Source organism: Varroa destructor, unplaced genomic scaffold (assembly GCF_002443255.2).
Source record: "Varroa destructor unplaced genomic scaffold, Vdes_3.0 BEIS01000003.1, whole genome shotgun sequence".
In the NCBI taxonomy this organism is placed as follows: domain Eukaryota; kingdom Metazoa; phylum Arthropoda; class Arachnida; order Mesostigmata; family Varroidae; genus Varroa; species Varroa destructor.
The window spans coordinates 42,387,919-42,408,034 of record NW_019211456.1 but is presented as its reverse complement, the minus strand read 5'-3'; the positions used below and the strand labels follow the sequence as shown (position 1 = coordinate 42,408,034).

The 20,116-nt window shown below is 43.1% G+C and overlaps 1 protein-coding gene and 1 long non-coding RNA gene across 15 annotated transcripts in view; one reads left to right on the top strand and one right to left on the bottom strand.

Annotated features, from left to right (window-relative positions):
- The window catches only part of mwh (multiple wing hairs), a 169,094-nt gene that overhangs the window by 121,850 nt on the left and 27,128 nt on the right, over nt 1–20,116 (top strand). The window lies entirely within an intron of this gene.
- The window catches only part of LOC147756974 (uncharacterized), a 26,638-nt gene continuing 8,516 nt past the window's right edge, over nt 1,995–20,116 (bottom strand). The window contains exons 3-4 of one of the 4 annotated variants that reach the window (XR_015322811.1): nt 15,056–15,143; nt 1,995–2,688 (exon numbers count right to left, since the gene is read on the bottom strand). This is a non-coding gene — a long non-coding RNA (uncharacterized LOC147756974). The remainder of the gene's footprint in view (nt 2,689–15,055; nt 15,144–20,116) is intronic. The other 3 variants (XR_015322813.1, XR_015322812.1, XR_015322814.1) reach the window with 3 other exon arrangements.

The following is a 20,116-nucleotide window of genomic DNA, read 5'->3' as shown; positions in this document are numbered from 1 at the left end:
GCCTTGGTTAATGGTGGTCACAGTGATAAACGATGCTACTATATTACACTTACCTAATATGTGCTTAGCACGTTTTCCCTGTAAAAGGTCGTTACAAGATGTATCATTTAATTCACCGAACGTATAAGGACGTACGTACCGTAAATTTTAGGGTTAACATTGATCAATATATATGGAAATGTATCGCAAGAATTCCGATGGCCTCCAAATAGTCCACAAGAAATGCATAGAGAAAGCTTATCGTTCGTCATCAAGTAGGGCGGATGTACTTTCCGTTTTGGTTACTGCTTGCGATGCGTGACTCAACGTGACAGAGCAATAAAAGGAAATTTTTAATTTTATGAAGATTCAGATCAAGGTAAGTTAGCTAGCTTATTTAGGGCAACGCAGGCCAGTGATCCAGGGCTGCCATTGATTGATGCGCTATGGATGCTTACACTGACTGATACCACCTTGGAAACATCGAGAATACCGTCAAAATGCGCTATATTCACTGAACTCCATCTCAAAAAGGGGATCTTGTCTGAAGTATGCCTACCTTCTATAAAATCTAGACTATTTATGAATTTTAAGAAAAAATAACAAGTGTGACGTTTGTGTCCGCAGTCGTGTGTGAATCAAACGAGATCTGCACAGTAACCTGTCCCAGGATCTCAACCAGGATACCCTAGTCTTCCATATGCAGTCCTAGGGCCCGTGATATTTCGACGCATATTGATAGATGTCCAGTATCAATAATGTAGGCCATGGCTGATAGGATTTATAAAACGATTTAATAATAATTCCTGTTAGTTGCACTGTTACCGTCGCGGCGTCAACGCAAAGGATCCACTGCAAGCGATCTATAGCAACGGCTAAAAACACTGCATTTCCCTTCGTTTGTATAATGTACAAACTGCACTTAAAGACAAAAGAGAAAAAACACTGCAGTAGTAGCTGGCGCTGAGAGACGATGCCTGACTAGCGATATTCGTTACGCTTTGGCCTCGGATGATATTGTCAATGATAAAATTATCTGTACGCTAATACCCTTATGCGTGACCATCGCAGCTAAAATGGAGAGAACCGCAATACTGTATTTTTTTTTCTAAAAAGAAAAGAAAAATTTCTAAAAAGAGAAGAGAAAACGATGACAGAATGAATAAGAAGTGTGATGGAGGAGGGCCGGACGTGTCTTTATGTTCGGTCAATAACAAGTGTCTTGCACGGCCGCACCCAACTGTGGGCCGACTCAACACGGAGGGGCGAACGCAACGCGGACTAAAATTGCAGTGAAGGTAAGCCGTCACATTTTGAAGCCCGTGGTAATAGTACCAGCAGTGCTCGAATGCGCGTATATCAACGCCATTGTCGAAGTGTGTTTTGGTATCGTTCAGAAGCTCTGATGCGATAGGTGATACGATACTGAAAATTATTATATTGTGAATAAGCATCCTAGAAGTTGTATATATAAGCGGTCATAAATGACTTTTTGGTACGGTGCGATATGGTCGGTCAGCTGACGTATCTTAGTTGCTTTTGGAATACAACTCAGATAGCCAGAATACCTGTAAGTTGTTCCGATGGCATCGTAGTGCCTGCTAACTACGAGCTTGCAAAACGCCGGTGAAAGAACACTTGGGTCAAAAGTAGTGCTAGCGATGATTCGAGAATGCTGGAAACCCGTACAAACTTCTAGATCGGTCGAGTTCTATTTCTGATATTTGACCAGCTACTTGAAGACTACTTTAAAACGCCACTAGGTGGACGGATTGGTTAATGATTTACCGTTGTTGGCGTTGTTTTTGACTTCTTCTTCACGTGTGCGTGTCCCAGTACACTGAAGCAGCATTCAGGTTAACGACAAGTTTACGCGTCGTAACTAGAAATCATGCAGTTACGTATACACATATATAAGTTTGAATAACATCTGTCAGCAGAACAGCTATGTTCTATTTTTCAGTCAACCTAGAAAAGCACAAACCTGTTTTTTATGGGTAACACCTAACATCAGCTATAATCTGCTGAGATATGGCGAAGTCACCTTGATTATATAGTTAATAAACCTAGCCGGATACATAAAAGCGAACGTATCAAATTTGTGAAGACCCATCGTTACGGTTGGCTGAGGAGAGTGTTGAAATAATGCTTTATTTCAGATGATATTATACAAAGTCCAATAATTAAATGAAAAAAACATGTTTAGACGTGAAGCTTGAACGATGGCTATATATTAATGTGCTAGCCCTACATTGCTAATAGCTTAACATAACTGTTACGCTTCATTTTTCCCATTGCCAGGTTCCTGTCCAACAAACAGAAGCGAAGAAAAACTGGCAACACAGCAGCGAGTCTTCATAAGTTGCTTACACCTGTAAAATTTTTACAACAGCTGTGAGTTGAGCTCATATGACTGCAGATAATGAGTCACTGGTCAAAGGTACTAGTTTAGTCCAGATACTAGCCCTGCTTTTCCGCGAGAATCGAACACATTCAGAGTCTCCGGCGTCGAGGCGTGGGTCGAACCCAGTGATTCCAATTATTTTGGCCATTTCACATTCCTTCTTCAGTCTCGTTACGCATTACGTAATTAGAAAGTCAGCCGTCATCCAGCGAGAACCCGCCGGCTACTCTAGTGGCACATGCGGTTCCAGTTGTAGGGCAAGGACCATGCCATGGATCTGCTGCCGCGTCCTGCAAACAATCCGCCTGGTTTCATCAAGGCAAAACCCGGGAGAAGATGATCGTGGCGGAGAATCAGTCAGCCGGAAAAAAACGAAAATAGAACTGGAATAAACTATTCTGCGACGACTATTCGATAAATTTGCAGCGTTGAAGCCATGGAGGCAACGGTGGTCCACATTTGACATGGAATGATAATGATTGTAGTATCCGTGCCACGAGAGGTATTGGTATAGCAATTTATGTCGCGCTTTAGATGGTATCCATTTTACCATCAGCAATTTTCTACGCAACAAAAAAAAACACGTAGTTGATCTGCGCTTGTCTTTTACCCTTATAGACTACAAATAAAAACGAGCGCAGGGTAATATATACTGGACAGCTTGTCGCATCTGTTGTTGAGATGATACGTTGTTTAATGTATTTTGAAAGTTTCCCTATTGGTTCACATCGACAAAGAATATGCTTCTCCTTTGTTTCTCGTTATCGTCTGACTGTGCCAATGGCTACGTTATTATAAACACTCGAGCCGCCTTTAAAATAACATTGTTATTTGTTGTCTTCAATTACGTTACGTTGCTAATGTCCAATATTGCATGTACGACACGACCGTTACGCGATTGTGTCGTCGCAATGGCAGCTTCCCACTCCACGCTGCAATGCACTCATTCATATATATAATACAAAATATCTCGACTGTTGTGTGTTGTTAATATTATCGTAAGGTGTTCATATTTAACATGGTGACCTCAGCGGTGCGCAGTCAGAGGGTGCCGTCGACTATTTTCGAAGCAAGGAGACATTAATGGAAATGCAGTCTTGGTCTCCCACAAAATGCTCTACCGGTCAGGTGGTAATTGATCGGTTACAGAAGAACTGAGAGCTATCAGGAGGAAGCTTTCCCCGATAGAACGAATTTAATTGTGTAAAGGCTCTCTATCGACAAGGCTTACATGGGGGAATTGCAAGCACAGATCAGTTACATGAAGTATACAGTACACGATTATCTAGGTAAGTATCTAACGCGGACGATTTTTCTGGTTATTAACAGCTAACAAGGCTGCTTTTTTTGTTAAGTTTCGATAAAGCGTTATTCTGCCGGTTCACCACTAATGAGCGCTTGCTTAGATGAAGGGAAGCGCCCATCTATACTATTGTTATCTCTCGATACAATTTACGCATATGTAATCTAGATACCTTAGAGCAGAAGACCTGTGAGAAGTACCTTATTCCCATTACGTTAAGGCCTCGCACGTTACTTTTCTTACCTTGATATTCTATCTAATCTATTTTACCGCATCAAACAGAACGAACGTGAATCTCTATCGATCCGTTCTAAGTTTTTAGTCAATTTTTAGAAATATTTAGCAGCGTGACAATTTTTGCTACTTCCATCAATTTAGCGGCAATCCCCACATGGAGCCTAATTTAAAAAAAAGGTCGTTATATTACCCCGTTGTATATGCTATAACATCAGCGAGCAGTCCCATCTCGTATCCACTTATCCATGACATACTCATAATACCGACGGTATCATTTCGACGTAACCTCTTAAGGAAGTTAGGGGAATCGTTTTCCGGGTGTGAAGAACATGCCAGTTAACTGTCCTGTTTCTTCTTGGCCACTTATCTGCTGCCCCAGCCATCTGTGATCATGATAATAACCAAAACAACGAATCCAGTCAACGACACGGGTTACGACGGATGACAGTGTCGTCGTCGTCGTCGCCGCGGCCGACAATGGCAATTAGTATTAATGCGCCTCGTCTTTTCTGTGCCACATTGGGAAGCATTTGAAGGAACAGAAGAAGAGAAGCCGAGGCAATGAGTTCAGTGACATTTCACTACGTTGTCCCTACAGACCATAGGGTCGTCAGCGTGTGTGCGACGCGGCTGCCGGTCATGTACTACGAAGAAAAGCCAAGGGGAAAAGCAGATTACGTATCAGCTATAGGGAAACGCTTTTTTTGTTGCTAGCTTCGGCCTGCCATTATTACAACTACAGCTAGAACCATCTCGGTTTGTTCGTAGCGTAGCGTCATCGGCAGCAGCACGAGGATTGCTGACGGGCGTATTTCCACTCGCTCAATCATTTCAGTCGTTTATACTTAGTGTGCCTTGTTCAAGGCTTTCGCTGCGCGCGACGTGAGAGCCGAACGTAAGTGTTTCAACTCCATGTTATTATACTATATAAATAGACGTGTAGTTCAGCGACAGAAACCTGTTATGAACCGTTGCGACGGATAGAATATCAAATAAACATGTAAAAACCAAGGAACCGAGGAGAACCGTAAAAAAATGACAATAAAAATTTGCATACGGTACCGTTTATTTGTTTCGCCGTTACTGTTGCTAGCGTCGATGGCGGCTACCGGTGACCGTTCCCTGAACGCGGAGGCTCAGACACACGCGGCATCGCAGGAGTTGCGTGCAAACTCTGCTTGACCAGCTTTTGCAATGGGAAGATCCTCCAGCTGCAGCTGTTGCTGCCGCCGTTCCTAGTACGCGGTAAAGAAGTTCAGGAAAAAATAATTGAAAACTTTGAAATGTTATTTATCTACTTGCCGCCGCCGCCGCTGTATTTATTAGCGATAATAACGATGATGACGCTAGCGATGGTTGTACCGGTATCGTTAATGAGCTCCTGAAGATTGATTCAGGTGCGGTGATCGATGCCACCACCTTCAAATCAGCGATTAGATCTGATGGCGGTCTGATCGTAAATCTGCTCATTATATTTGCCGCTAGTGACTCGTTGCTGCAATGCGCTGAGTTGAAAATAACTTCACACAAATATCGTGAAGGAGTGCGATATTTTCGTACGGATACACCATGTGTTTTTTCGTGTACACACCTGCCCAGGGGTGAACTCAAACTGGTCAATGAACTCAAATTTTACTATGGTTCATAGTATATTTGAAAAGTAGCTACTCGGCGCATTGGAAATTATTTGTTTAGAAGTTATGAGTGCAGTACTATATATTCATTCAGTGACAAAAAAATTAAAAATGTAAACTTAAAACTACTTAAAAACTAAAATGTAAACTTTGAACGAAACATTTAACGACATACGGTCGTTTAACTCTGCGACGTCGACAATGTTTTTCTCATTCTATCCAACCCATTTCGTATTTAGTAATACTGCAATTCATTGCAGAAAAAAAGTGCAAGTTCAAAGAAAAGCAAGTACAAAAACAGCTATAGAAAGACGCAATACAAAGAATAAGTTACATTTTTAATATGCATATTCCCAACGGGCTTAACCATCATTTCATTAGTTTTCTTACGAGGAGCGTCAATATGCATCCTCTGGCCTGCGAAGCGCCCTTAGTCCTTAACGAGCAACACTGGCCATGTGCCATTTTACATGTCGCAGTCATCCACTTTCCCCACGCAAAATGCGTCACAGCAACAAGCGACCTAGCAAGCGCGCAATCCACATACTGGATTTGGCCAAGATCTGAGCCGTTTACCACCGGTTTCGCGTGTTCACGACCATTGGTTCATTGAGCATTTCCGCCGTAAATACGTGCATTTCGCTTGTCTGCAACTTTCGCCGTTTACTGTCACAGCTCTCGCTGCCATTGCACGTAACTGGTTGAGCTAATCTGGTTCTCTGGCTGGAATGGTCCGGCCGTGTCGACCTCTATCTGTTTGAACGATGAATCCTATACACACGTGTCGTGTGTATAGGATCGAGGGAAAACAAATCCATTTGCTATTCATAAAGAAAGAAAACGATAGAAAAGGCGTAACTGAGCATAGATATAAAGGAACACCCCGCTATTTGAGCGCCCTGCTGTCTGGCGTTGTGTTTGTGTTAGAGCGACAGTGAATCGCCGTAGCTCCTGCCGCCGACAGCATCACTGTGGCCGATAAAAACGGCAGTTTGCAGGGACCATGGACAAGCTAAGAAATCGCGACGTCGGGGTTGCTCGCTCCGACCATGAACGACCGACCGACTGCACGAAATCGTCTACACACACATGAGCGTGAATCTATCACATAGACGCAGTCCTGCAAACGGTAGTGGAAGGAGGACGTTCGTGTCAGCAATGCTCTGCCAATTGATGATGCGCCGATGACACCGAGGAGAACCTCGAACAAAGCATTGCTACTTTATGCGCTATCTTTAACAGTTTCGGAGTGCTGCTGACGTCTCCCAGAGTGACACTTGCATATATATATATATATGTATACTCTATAAATATTCACTCCGTGTGCGTGTACATTGTATTTATAATAACGGCTAGCTAAACCATTCGTGGACCAGCAAATATACCATTTCAGAGTTAACCAATAGAAATCGCTGGATGACAATTACTGCGTCAATGGTAACAGCACGAGCTGGGACGGCAACATTAGAGATAGCATGCGCAAACAGATATATAACGTATGCAGTACAGTACATGTGTATAAGTTACAACAAGTGGCCATGCGCCGAAGCCATACACACAGAGTTGTCGAACGGCGTCGGGATAGATATAGTGGTAAAACAATTAGCACCCAGCTCTCGCAAAAATTCCTCCGAGAAATAACTTTAATACTTGATCGGCTTGCTATAAATGTCACATATCGAAGAAGGATCTTAGTTGTAACCTAAATTCGATCCCGTTTCGAACCAAGCATCTGATGGAAAGCCTAGGGCACGTAAAACTTGAAATATGGAGAAGTGCTATATATGTGGCAGGCGACATCTTCGGGTGCGCAAGCGTTTGAGATCGTGAAGATGAACAAAAGGAAAGCCTTCGAGTTAAAATTGAAATAGATAATTTTTTGGCGGACAAACACATTTCAATTGATTATATAATTAATATAGATGGTCATCTTCACAACTATAATCTTCGAGCATAACTTAATAGTCTGTCGGATCGTGGTCGGGAAAAGTCATCGACCTAGCAAAAATTAGTAGGAAATTCCACGTAATCTTTTTCTACATAAGGAAGCATCCGATGGGGGCGGTGTTCGCCCGGTAAAGTCGATGCTGATATTTACCGAATGCCTGAACACGTCCTAGGCTAGTCGTTTGTCCGCGTAAGTGAAACAGGACAAGATCCAAGAGGCGGCAGGCATCGACTAGCGAAGGCAGAACAATTCTGTCCCGCTGTTCCCTCGCCCTCGATCGTTTCGTTTCATGAAGTAACAATATCATCTGCCCATTTTCTTTGTTTACTGCCCATTGCTTGCCCATGTTCCGGTTGTAAATCTGTCGGGTCAAAGCTAGCTGGCTGGTTGGCTGGCTGGCTGGCTGGTTGGCTGGCTGGCTATAGTTGGCAAGTAGGCGATCGATTGTTTTTGAAGCACAAACGCAACACGCACAAATACGCGTTCGTGTGGCCCACACAGAGGGCGAAGCGAGAGGAAGACGTCGGACGCCGACCGCGCAGCTGTAACAACACAGATAAGACTCTACAACAACACGTAACATTGCAAAGCTATAGAGGGCAACAACCATAGAGAGACGTCATCAGCAAATGGTGATGACGAAGATGTTTGTTACGTCGGTGTCGCTCTTGTCGATGACGCCGCTGACGATGACGACGATGATGATCGCAACTACAGTGGGGTGAAATATCGAGAAGGTGTGTGTACATGCATGTAATTTACGATTTGACGTCGGCGTTGACCTTATTCCCGACCTAGCTGTATGTGGCGTCGCGGCTCATACTTTCTGTCGCTCTCCAGAAGATAATAACTGATAGACATCGCAGCGCTCGCTGGTCTAAAGTGAAGACAGGTAAAGTGAGTGAAGTCCAATAAAGCCAAATGCTAGAATTGTCCTTTCTTTTTATACAATTCCGTAACGTGACAGAGAGGCGGGGAACGACGCTCCGCATCCGACGTTGGATGAATATTACAGATCGATGCAATCGTACGCGAACTAGCTTTCAAGCGGATCCAACAATGACGGAATCGAGAGATGCCGACAAAACGCAATATAGTTATAGTGGTAGGAGCAACAAAAGCATGCATTTTATGTTCAGTTTCTCCCTTTTGGAAAACGAAAAATTTCAATTTAACATAATGTAATCATATTGCCGTCTGTGCTCAACTTCGATAATGCGTCGGAAGTTGCAGCGTTGTTAACTTCTTAAAGATATTTGAACATGGTTCTATACTATCCGTGTAGAACTGCAACAACTTTTTCAATTATTCTTATAAAATCATAAGTGGCTTATTTGTAAAGGTACAAGTTTTAAAGACAAACGAAACTAGAAGAGCTAGACTCTTTGTTTACGTTTGCGTGCAACGGACGTCGTATCGCACGGTGCCGATGGCTAGTTATTAAGAACTGCGGAACCGTTAACGAGGCTGTGTTGGTGTGACTAGGTTGCAAATCGGGAAATTGTTCACTGCCCTGTTGTTTTTATTCGTTTCGTTCGCTATTGATGGTTCCACGCGTGGCGTCACATCAAAAAATCAGTTGTTTCTTTGTTAGGGCATGGCCAAATAATGGTACAACCACATTCGTATGACCATTTCTAAATTATCCTGTAGACATCTGCGAACAGTTGTCGGATACTTGGAAGGTATTCGATGAGAGCGCTTTTGCCTCATGTACATAAAGGATATTTAGCCTATTTTCGGAATGAAAAGGAGCAAGTGTGCATGTAATGAAGGTAATTATTTAGTTGTGTCCGAAAAAAGACACTGTTCATTTCGACTTGCACGTGCTTGCTTGATAGTGTCGCTTGCTGTTTAGGATGATCAGGTCTGAGCTATTTTAGACAAGCGATTTTGCTGGATCAGGATTTGCATGCTTTGTAGACCTCGATTCATTGCAATACGAATATCTTTAGGCTGGTACAATTGCGTCAAAGGGCGACCAAGAAAGCAGCTGACTAATAGCCACCTGTTTAACAAAAGACTAGGCCCAACGAAACTACCTTGTTCTATGCCTGCCCATACGTAGGCGTACGTAGGTCTAGGACCATTGTGAACATATCTCCGCAAACTGGCCCAATTGACTCACCACGTCTGTTACCGAATAGAGTTTTTGACACAGAAAGTTGTTGCACTCTCAACCAAACAATCACTTACTATAACGACCATTATCATGGTACAACTATAAGGCTATAGTAAGTTCTTCTGTTATGGTTATGGTTGTAGAGTTATGACTACAGGAACATCGGACAACCACTCGCTGAATTGCATAATCTTGACTATATGTATGTATGAACCAGCGACCTTCTGCTAGCTAAATATAGGACAGATACCAAGGAAACATCGAAAATGCGTTGTTTGTTGAGTGAAACGTACACATGCTGTATACGAAATTGTTGACATTTTATTTATGTGTCAGCAAGGATTGATAAGGTCTGCCTGTTTAGGCATAATGAACACCCACTCGCGTTTACGTTGAGCGTGTATGCTAGCACCCAGCACGGTGTTCCTTGCTGAGACGGCCACCACAGAGACATTACATAATGAGGGGGGATTATAGACCACAGTTGCCGATAGCCGTTGACCAAAATATACCAACATTAACAGCCACTGGTCAATAATCGATCGGCAACAAAAGTGTGGTGGCATGACAGGGCCGAATCTCTCACGAAATCATACAGTGTGCTATGTACCCACTTGCGTCCCCTAGAAGTACATGACGCACGCGAAGTAACATTAATCTGTCGTGCGGAACGGTGAACGGCTGTTCGAGGTTTTGTGGTTAAGATTGGCCAATAACATTTTTCTCTATGCGAAGACACACGCATATACAAGTCGATCTCAATGACCAAAGGCACACGTTAGGATGTTGAAGAAATTAAGCTCAAGAAAAGCAGTAGAACAGCGAGCGAAGCGATAATTAGACTGTGTTTCTCGCAATAAGGAATAGAGACAAAGACAAATCAAAACATTGATAACTTTGAAGAATTTCTGACAATGCAACACAATAACAAAAAAAAAAAAGTCGAAAATTTATTGGTGATGACTGGCAAATAAAACGTTATGTTATATATATATATATAACAATACTGAAGGGTGGAAACAGCCATCCTATTGACTATGCCGGCGCACTGGAAATGAAGGTCAACAAGAAAGTAGTTCTGTTAACTAGATAATGAAATCGGACAACATTTCAATACGCATCATACACAGTCACAGCTGTATCAATTGTGGCAGTTACTTCTGCTGACGACACGGCGATTCGGCGTTCTGAAGTCGATACAATAATGCCCTGTCCATTGGTTTCAGTGTCGAAAACGTGTGAAGGCTGTCGTTGCTTCGGTTACCTCGCGCGCATCTGCGTGGATGTGGCCACACACAATAGATTAAGGAGTCGAAAATGACCAAAAAGCTAACAGCCGACAAAACGAGTCCGAAGGATTTTTGTCCTTCGATTACTTGTACAAACTCACATCGATAGTAATCGTCGAAATGCAGGATCGCGAACCATTCGAAATACCACTTGCCCTCTTAAGCCCTTCACTGTTCTGTTTAGTCGCTCCTCTAGAAAGATATACTAGACTTCGCCAGTTTTCTTCCGAATGGGCTAAGCTAAAGTGAGAAAAAGCCTTCGAAACAGAAAAATCGGACTGAACAATTTTCTCATCGGAAATAGTGTGTTCAGAGTCTTTTCGTTTACTCGAAGGGGTATGTTGGTTCGTCAGCTCTTGTCAAAACTAGTGGCCAGCCATAGACCGACCCGGCTGATTTGGGCCATCGTTGTTTCGAGTTTTTTCATGAGTGAGTCCGGACGTCGGGAAGAGCCCGCAATGATGCGTGTAGTGCTATCGTTTATTGAATAGCTGAAAGCGTTCATAGATTGCAAGCGGGCATACGAGTTTTGATGGCATGCCTGTTCCCGAACCGACTTTTCGTCTATAAACTAGGCTTTGTTTTTTCAGACAGGGTACTGCTGTGTACTGTGAATTGCCTATGTTTTTAAGGCAAAAGCTGAGCTGAATCCTGATATGACATTGTGGTAGCACGTCATAGAAAGACAAACTGTACCAGCTGCGGTGGATAGGTGCAAGATTATTTCATAAGATGAACGATCATGCAATTTATGTTGAAAGACAATGTGGGAAAGAGCCCAAATCAAATGTAAGCACATTGACAGTCACAATAAAGACACGGACGTAAAATATATTTAATCGTCAATGCAGAGTGATTCAACTAGTTGGTTTCATTGTGTCCGCTACAATCAATGTCGTATGCTGGAAGGTATATCTGCGGTCTCCCGCCGCCTAAACAAACACACTGTTACTCATTGTAACGAGCGCTGATTTAAACAGCTAAACTGAAAAAACTATACACACGGCCAATTAGGATTTTTACAGAATGCGCTGATTCTTGAAAGCTGGGCGTCATTTCTCATCGTTGTTGTATGTAGCAAGAGCAACAAGGGTTTCACCATCGATGATGCTATCGTGTCGTACTGTTTCGCTATATTTCGATAATAATGTTTGCACGACTTCCGCCGCCAGCGCGTGCTGTTACGAGGCCCGACAATCAGTTCATCTAACACGGTCTCGTTGTCACCCCTTACGGCTCGTCACGGTCACAAAACGACATTGCCCCAATGAGGTAAAGCTGTCATTAGAGAGAACGAACGAAGGGACGCAGAAAGGCCCTCATCACAGTAAATAAATCAAACTGCTGAAACAACAGCGACATGCTTCGGGTTGGCGTCTTCGGATCAAACTCCGGACAGATTGGGTGAGGTCAAAACGTCGTCTTTGCCGTTCAGGTAGATAACCAAATGACCGGATTTCTCTAGGCGCATCTTTCACCGATTCAGATGTCAAAACTTCGATAATAGTATTATCACTGGCTCATCTGGATCAGGTAGATGACGGAACCCGCAGCCCGCTTGCATGGCCAGGAACAGCCAGCGTACATTGACTGCATTGCACGTTATATCTTTGGTACACCCCTTACTGTCACAGCTGCTCGTTGCTGCTGCTGCGACTACATTGAGCCATCCGTGCGTCTGTTGTCCTCGTTGAATTGAAGACAAAGATGCTGCTGGGAGTTTGTTGCGCTTATTAGGGCAGGAAGTCCAATGGTAGGGAAATGTTTGTCGCTCCGGCTTTGTCGGTAGACTTGTTATAAACAGTTAGATCGCAAGGCAAAGCCGTCACTGACTGTTATAGGGTAACAGAATACAAGCGTATAGATAGCTAGCTGGCGCGCAGCCGTAACAAAGTTGAGGTAAGAGCAGTTGTCATAATTACGGTGCTGGCGTCATTGTAATGATGATGATGATGGTGGGGACGATAGTCGTAAAATTAGGAATTGCAAAGCCGTCGCCGCTGAACAGGCCGCAGACATCCTTGTTAGCTCTGATGTACATTTATTTCGACTCGTGAAGTCCGTGATCTATGACACCAGCACGGGGCCGCTCCTGCCATCAATTGGTCGCCGTGACGACACACAGTTTGACGGACACGCACTAGTCGCTTGAGCGGTACCACATGCACACGTGCACGTATCCAAAATTCTTACAGTAAACGTATGATACGCTGCAACAATCACCACAGCAGTGACGACGACACCCATAACTGCTCAACCATCAGGCGCAGGTGAGAACTCTCCTCGGAGAAAGCGTTTAAAGCTAGAAGAATTCGTTGTGCGCAAGGGCGAGCCGAATATGTCCCTATGGCAGCTGTTATAAGTCTTTCACAAGCTAACCTGAGCAATAACAGGTACCCATTTGTATAATGTACGCAGTATTGCAATACCTCTATATCTCCGGTAATAATGGGGCAATTTTAGACTGCCCTCAGTGTCAGCGATGAGCTGTCCAGCCAAGTTTTGCCGGTGGAAATGAGCGCTTGCCTCTTACGTGCTGCCTATGGGCTATTTGGGTTATTAAAGTGAATAGGGACTAGAATTTAGCAAAGTTGATTTGCATTGAAAAACGGGCACCGCGCATAGTCTCCCACTGCTCTATATAGACCCGGCCCAGGATAGGCGTTAGCACAATAGAGATGTATCATGTTAGGATCGATTTGTATCGTCTCTGGCGGCGGCTTTAACCACCGACTCTGTGTCATCAAACTGGCTTTTTCGGGATCGTCTAGCTCATTTCAAATAGCTTTGCCTCTGGCTAAACCTGTACTGACGCGTCGACCGCTATCGTCGTATGTGTGCTCCTACAGTAGAACAGACAGCCATTTAGTACTATTTTACGTGTACGAATCAGTGGCGCGTTACCTTGCTAAGGTTAACGCTAACTGTCGTGCTCGGCATCCTGTTGTAGGTCATGATCGCTATTAACCGAATGAGCTGAAAGAAAAACATATATATATCGTACAGATTCTCCACTGAATATCCTAGCAATTCGTGGCGTTCGTGGAGAGAAGCGTACAGCCATGGCTATACCAAACATACGAAGTCAACTATGCTTTTTTTTTAGTGAATATGCTCAGACATAGCTATAATTTTTTCGGTATAAAAAGCAGCACAGAAGTACAGGTACGGAAAGTCTGATACTTGTTAGAACTTCTCGTAATTAGAAATAGTTTATTATTAAATTAGTAATAGTCTGATGAGAGAAAGAAAGTCTGCTACACTGACTAGAAACTCTTGTTTTACATCTATGTGTAATATTCATAGCCTATTCTTCTTTGTGGCAAAACAGTGGTCAGCAAGTCCGCTATAGTGTATACGTTACTGGCACTATTGCTTCTATTTTCCGGCCTGTCGCATCGAACTGAAGAGCGAGAGAATGAAGTACTGATATGATTATTCAGTGCAGTTGTCTATTTCTACAACAAGTTGAATAAAATAGCCTAAAATACCCGTCCAAACATAATAATAGATAAATTTCGTACAAGCACTTCATGTCGTAACTGATCGAAACGCTATCTTGTGGTGGACAAAATGGTCCCTCACGCCTTTTACGTTTGATTTCGTTTCCCACATATATCTACCCACCCGGTACCGCCTTGATGAATACACCGTGCTAAATAGAAGAATTACTGATATATTAATGTAGTTTTGTTTTGCACGTATCTGATTGGTCTCTGATTGACACTTGATGTCTAGACGCCATTTTGGTACCTACTGTTAGTATTAGAAGAGGCAAGGCGTAAGATGGAGCTCGTAATCTTCGTGAAGCACATTATATTGCAATATTACTTTTCGTAGCGGTCTCGTGTAACGTGCAATCTATGTTCACCTACGTACGCAATGTTCGCGTGCATATGATTGTGTGCGTGCACATAGTGGGTTATTTCTTGAGCCTGCTGCTCACCAGTGCTCTTTAACCTGATGCGAACTTATCATCATCGAAAGCATGTTATTTTCTGCTATCAGTATTCGTACGATGGCTGAATGGCGGTGGCCGGTGCCCGACGGGCAAGCAAGCTAGCGAATTTAAAGTCGAACACTATCCAAGGATCACTTACATTACAATAGCATCGACAGAGAAACACAACGAGGCTTACATCAACAATCCTACTGCCACGGCAGAAGCATGACATAGCGATGCCAGTCTGGCTGCTGTCCGAAATCTCCTCTTTTCGATGTCGTACCCTATAGTAAAAACAAACAGCTTTAGCAACAATTGCAACGAAAGTTTACGATCAACAACAAAGACAACAACGATATAATATCAGCCGCACCATCGTGTCGAGTAGCTGCAAACGCTGTCCCAATAGCGGCATTTAACAACATCAACAATTGTAACAAAATCGCACAACAAAGCATAAACAGCAGTGAGCAATAACACTTCGTCTTGCACAGCAATGGCCGCCGTTACCATTACGCTATTTTCTGCTACTGCGGTCACCAGCGGCAAAATCTACAACAGCCACATCATCAGCATCGCTTTCAATTGCAACCCCATGAGATAAAATGGGTAATTATAATTATTGACTGTTGACTATCTATCCGTCCGTCCATCCGTCCATCCGTCCATCCATCCGTCCGTCCGTCCGTCCGTCCGTCCGTCCGTCCGTCCGTCCTGGTTTTATCAGCGCTGCTACGTGTTTTTCTTTTTCTTTCATTTTTGTGCATTTTTATTGTTGGCGGCGGCACCTGTTCCTGCCGACGCCTCAGTAACTGCTATTAGCGCCTTTGTTACTACTGTGTGCAAGTAACGGATAACAATTCTGACGCAAGACCATTTGTCCAATTGTAGTGTTCGGCGTTTTTTGCGTCCAGCTCTCGCCGTTGTTGCTGACTTTGATACGAACAGATACACACGGACACACACTAAGATTTTTGCGAATGTGTATTGAACTTGTGCCGGCTGGCTGCTGTTACCAGCAACAGTCATTGCTATCGCTACGATGCTTATTTGAGTAACGATGACGCACTTCCGGCCAGTTCCTTGTGCAAAACCGTTGTAGCCAAGGTGGGTAGCTAGCTTACGCCTTTTATTCCTTCAATCGTTTGTTTATTACAATCCGCATGAGCTGGTGATTTATTACTTGATTAGGTTCTCTAACCTGGCCGGCTGTTGGCGAATTCACGGGGAAGATATTCTATAGCAGAAGGAAACACCTAGCAGTGTGAACTGCGACATTAAAGTTACTCAAGTTTGCTTATGCTGTCGCCACCTATTAAGGCTTCATAGTGACCATAGAGGCTTCTTGGTAGCATATTATGACAAACTTGTACTCCATGTACAAAAATTGGACGAAAATGTCTCATTAAAATCACAAAGGGGCTGGACTTATTAAGAACCAACTGAACGCATGAGTGATAGCTTACAGCTACGACCAGAAACCAGTCTACGTGACGTAGACAGTGGCTTATTTGACGCTCACTTGAACGAACAATCGAGATCCTTATTCTAAATCCTTAAATAAATATTACTATATTTATGCAAACGATGATCAGTTGAAACAGCATGACATACAAAACAAATCTATTTAGAAGAGTTGTCAGCTTGCTCGAATATTGTCCTTCTTCGTCATTGTTAACGGCGTGGGCCCAGTGGGAACATTTTGTGCCAAACGCAACGAATCTGGTCGCCAGCGGCCCCGTGTCCAAGTGATCGATCTGCCTCTGGTCTAGACGGGGGCAAAACAACTACGAAAAGAAGCCAAGCCGACCACTCCGCTAACAGCGACACCTGTAGCCGGTGGCGCCGCCAACGTCAAGTTAGCACGTGCCCAGGTCTAAATACCACCCACAACAGGAGCGGCTAGATAGATGATCTCTATGCGTTGACTGTTGCGTGTTTACGCGTCTCACCAGAACGAGTACCATCACCGACGTCGTCACCATAATCATCATCATCATCATCATCATGTGCAGCAGCAGCAGCAGCGAACAATTGCTCACTCAGTCCGTATCATTTCCGGCTTCCCATATAGCACCACGCACAAGAAGATGGTGTAGAGTGTCATCTATCGTAGAACTTATCTATCAGTGACTGGCAAGGCCGTGCGCTGGCATGGGGTAAGATGGGAGTAGGGTGAAGGCAAGTGGATGGGAGAACATATAAGATCGACTCGATGGGTCGTTGGGGAACTCGCCAAAGAGAGAAGAAAGAAGACAATAAATAGCTGTAGGGACCTCGCGACCATTCTCGTGAGAGTCTAAATACGATGGAATTCATCTTGAGGTAGGCACGCGAATTTAGCCAGTGTTCACGATACGGGTAATACGCGTAGGTCGAAGCTAATCAGCAACTGTACAGGTGTCGATGAGAAGGCAGAAACCGCCTGAACTACGCAGCATTTTAAAGCAGATATTCTTCATTGCCTGAGTCTTTACGTACTTTTTGAAGGCTTACATTTACAGACGGATACTGACGAACGCTTGATAATCAAATATATCGGTTTAAACATATTCCACTTGAGTAATTAACTTACTTCCTTCCACAACATTACCTTAAAATTCATCATATATAACTGTCTTTTTTGCAGATTGTCACCTATCTCACTGCTACATCCACCGAAGACTATCATCGGTAGTCAATATGTGCACTTATTTGTAAACGAATGTGCCTTATTAAAACTGATACCTTTTTTTTTTATCTCGTCTTTAACAACGCATGGTCTTATTTCATTATCGTAGAGAGATAAAAGCGGCCTGAGCCAGAAAATACTGAATATACAGTATTTTCTGGCTCAGGCCGCTCAGACGACCTGAAAATACATGAAAAAAATGCGATTGCCTAAATGATATTCGTTTGAATAAGTTCAGCGTTATGCCACTCGTGGCAGTGCCCCTGCTGTTTGATACTTTGTATATTTATACATTTATCTTGGGATTGTTCTATTAAAGCAATGTTAATAATCAATAGTATTTAAATATCTGTTAATAATAAAAAAAAATAAACGCCTGTTAGCGTTACATTGTAGATACAAAACTACATTGTCTGTGATCATATATATTACCGTCTACGGCACATAAGATTCACTCAGTGTATGCGTAACTAATTGGTGTCGAAATTAGTATAGGGGTAATAGGTAGGCCCTTGATGCTCGAGCAAAAGGACCACTCAGCTTTCACAGTTCAAAAGGTTGCCAGTGGTTTAAATTACGCATTTACAAGTATTTGTTTACCACCGTTCCGGGTAGAGCTTTTCTTGTTGTTTTCCCCTGTGACCTCCAGGCTTGTTCTGTTGGGTAGAACACGTGATGAAAAAATCGAAGAATCATTAATTTGCAGATATAATCACGGAGGTATAACATTATAAGATGCTACATCTTAAAGAAACTGATATTATAACTTAGAAATAAGAAATTAACTTCACGAGCTAGTTTCATTCACTCCTTCAAAGGAATAATTAATGGAGAATCTACTTTTTGTTTGTTTCGTTTAAATGATCCACCAGAAAATATGATCTAAGTCCACCATTGATTGTTGAAAACTGAATTTCTGATAAGTCCAGTGACATATAATTACACTGCTTTTCGAATGGATGGAGGCCACATTAAGCGACTGGCAATCTATAACGATGCCTCCGATATTGGGTCCGCCATCTATTTGTCTTTCGAGGCACATTGTGTTAAATTACATTATACGTGCGTTTTCTTCACATAACAAACCGGCATACACACGTTTTTAGTTATCACTGGTCCGTTTTGTCATTAGCGATCATTTAATATAGTTATTCAGTGTGTTTGGAGAGACGAATGTTGACAATTACCGCCATTGCCATCGTCAACTAGAGCTAGTATGTTTCCGCGATCAGGACCTTGTCCACGGAGCTATCTACTGAAAGTCGTCAACTGACAAAAAAAAAAAAAGAAATAAGAAAAAAATTAAGAAAAAAGAGATTCATTGAGTCGAATGTGCTTTTCTTCGAACCGGTCAGCCATGATCGCGCTTGTACTACCTCGGCGGCTGTTCTATTCAACGCATACCGATTTGTCGCGCTGATGCACTGCCTGCCACAAGATGTCTAATAGGCGGGATAGCTCAGCGAATTTCACCGCGTGAACTTTTAAGTGTCTAGATAAATTATATAAAAAATATTTGTCACTCGCAAGGGTCTGGACAGCGTACGACATCGATTTCGTTTCGCCGAGAACCGTTTGGCCTCCAGGCCTTTAATTTGCCTACACACGTTGTCCTAGGGTTCTGGCGATGGTACCTTAATCCTGACACCAACTTGGTACGTAATTTTTCGTTTGGCCGAGACAAGATCTGCACTGATGAGCGTATGAACTGTGAGGCGTATTCGGGTCGACGAGGAAATTCCTGCACTGACAATGCCCAAATGGCAAACCACGAAAAGAGAAAAGTATTTATTAACACAGTAGCACCGAACGCTCGTGGGCGCCGGCAGACGACAACAATCAAATTCTGCAAGCAATTCGAAAGTACTTTAAATTGATCCCAATCACCTGCTGAGCTATTACCACCGATACGGTATATATGTCTATGTAGATTTTACGGTTGCCCGTAGACGTTTGTTGGCAATGATACCCAGCATCGATCCAGGACGAATTAGGTAGATAGTTAAAAAAAGAAATGCCAATCAAACTGGACGAAGTGTCTCTAGGCCTTGGCCTCGCACTTTTGTTAGACATTATTCAGTTTTGCAGTTGTATACATTTTCGGTTGTAACCCCTCTGGCTACAGACTGAAACATAGATAAGACTTGACTTAATGAAATACGTACGACTGGAACCCTCTAGCCGGTTGTAAACATTTAAAGCTATAAAATGACATCTAATGCTAGACCAGTTTGCAGTAAGAGTGCAAAAAATTCGGTCTATACTACCGGCTATGTGATTTTTGTTAAACACGCTTCCGAGCAAGGGCCTACGCTTTACTGAAAAAAGACATCATCCAAAGATGAATGGTTACTGTCGATGCGCGTTGTGGGTAGCATTTATCGACATTGTTCGAGATGGCCTACTATATATATATTCACAGTACTCGACTGTGTACTCTTATTATTGATGCTGATGACTAAGTTCCTTCTTATGGATTGTCTTGTGCGCGCTCAAATCAACACTGCTACGCCTTTTCCCCACGCTTGGCCTGGCTGGAGCGAGACTTGGCGTGATAATTCGATTTACACTGTTTTTACTATGTAT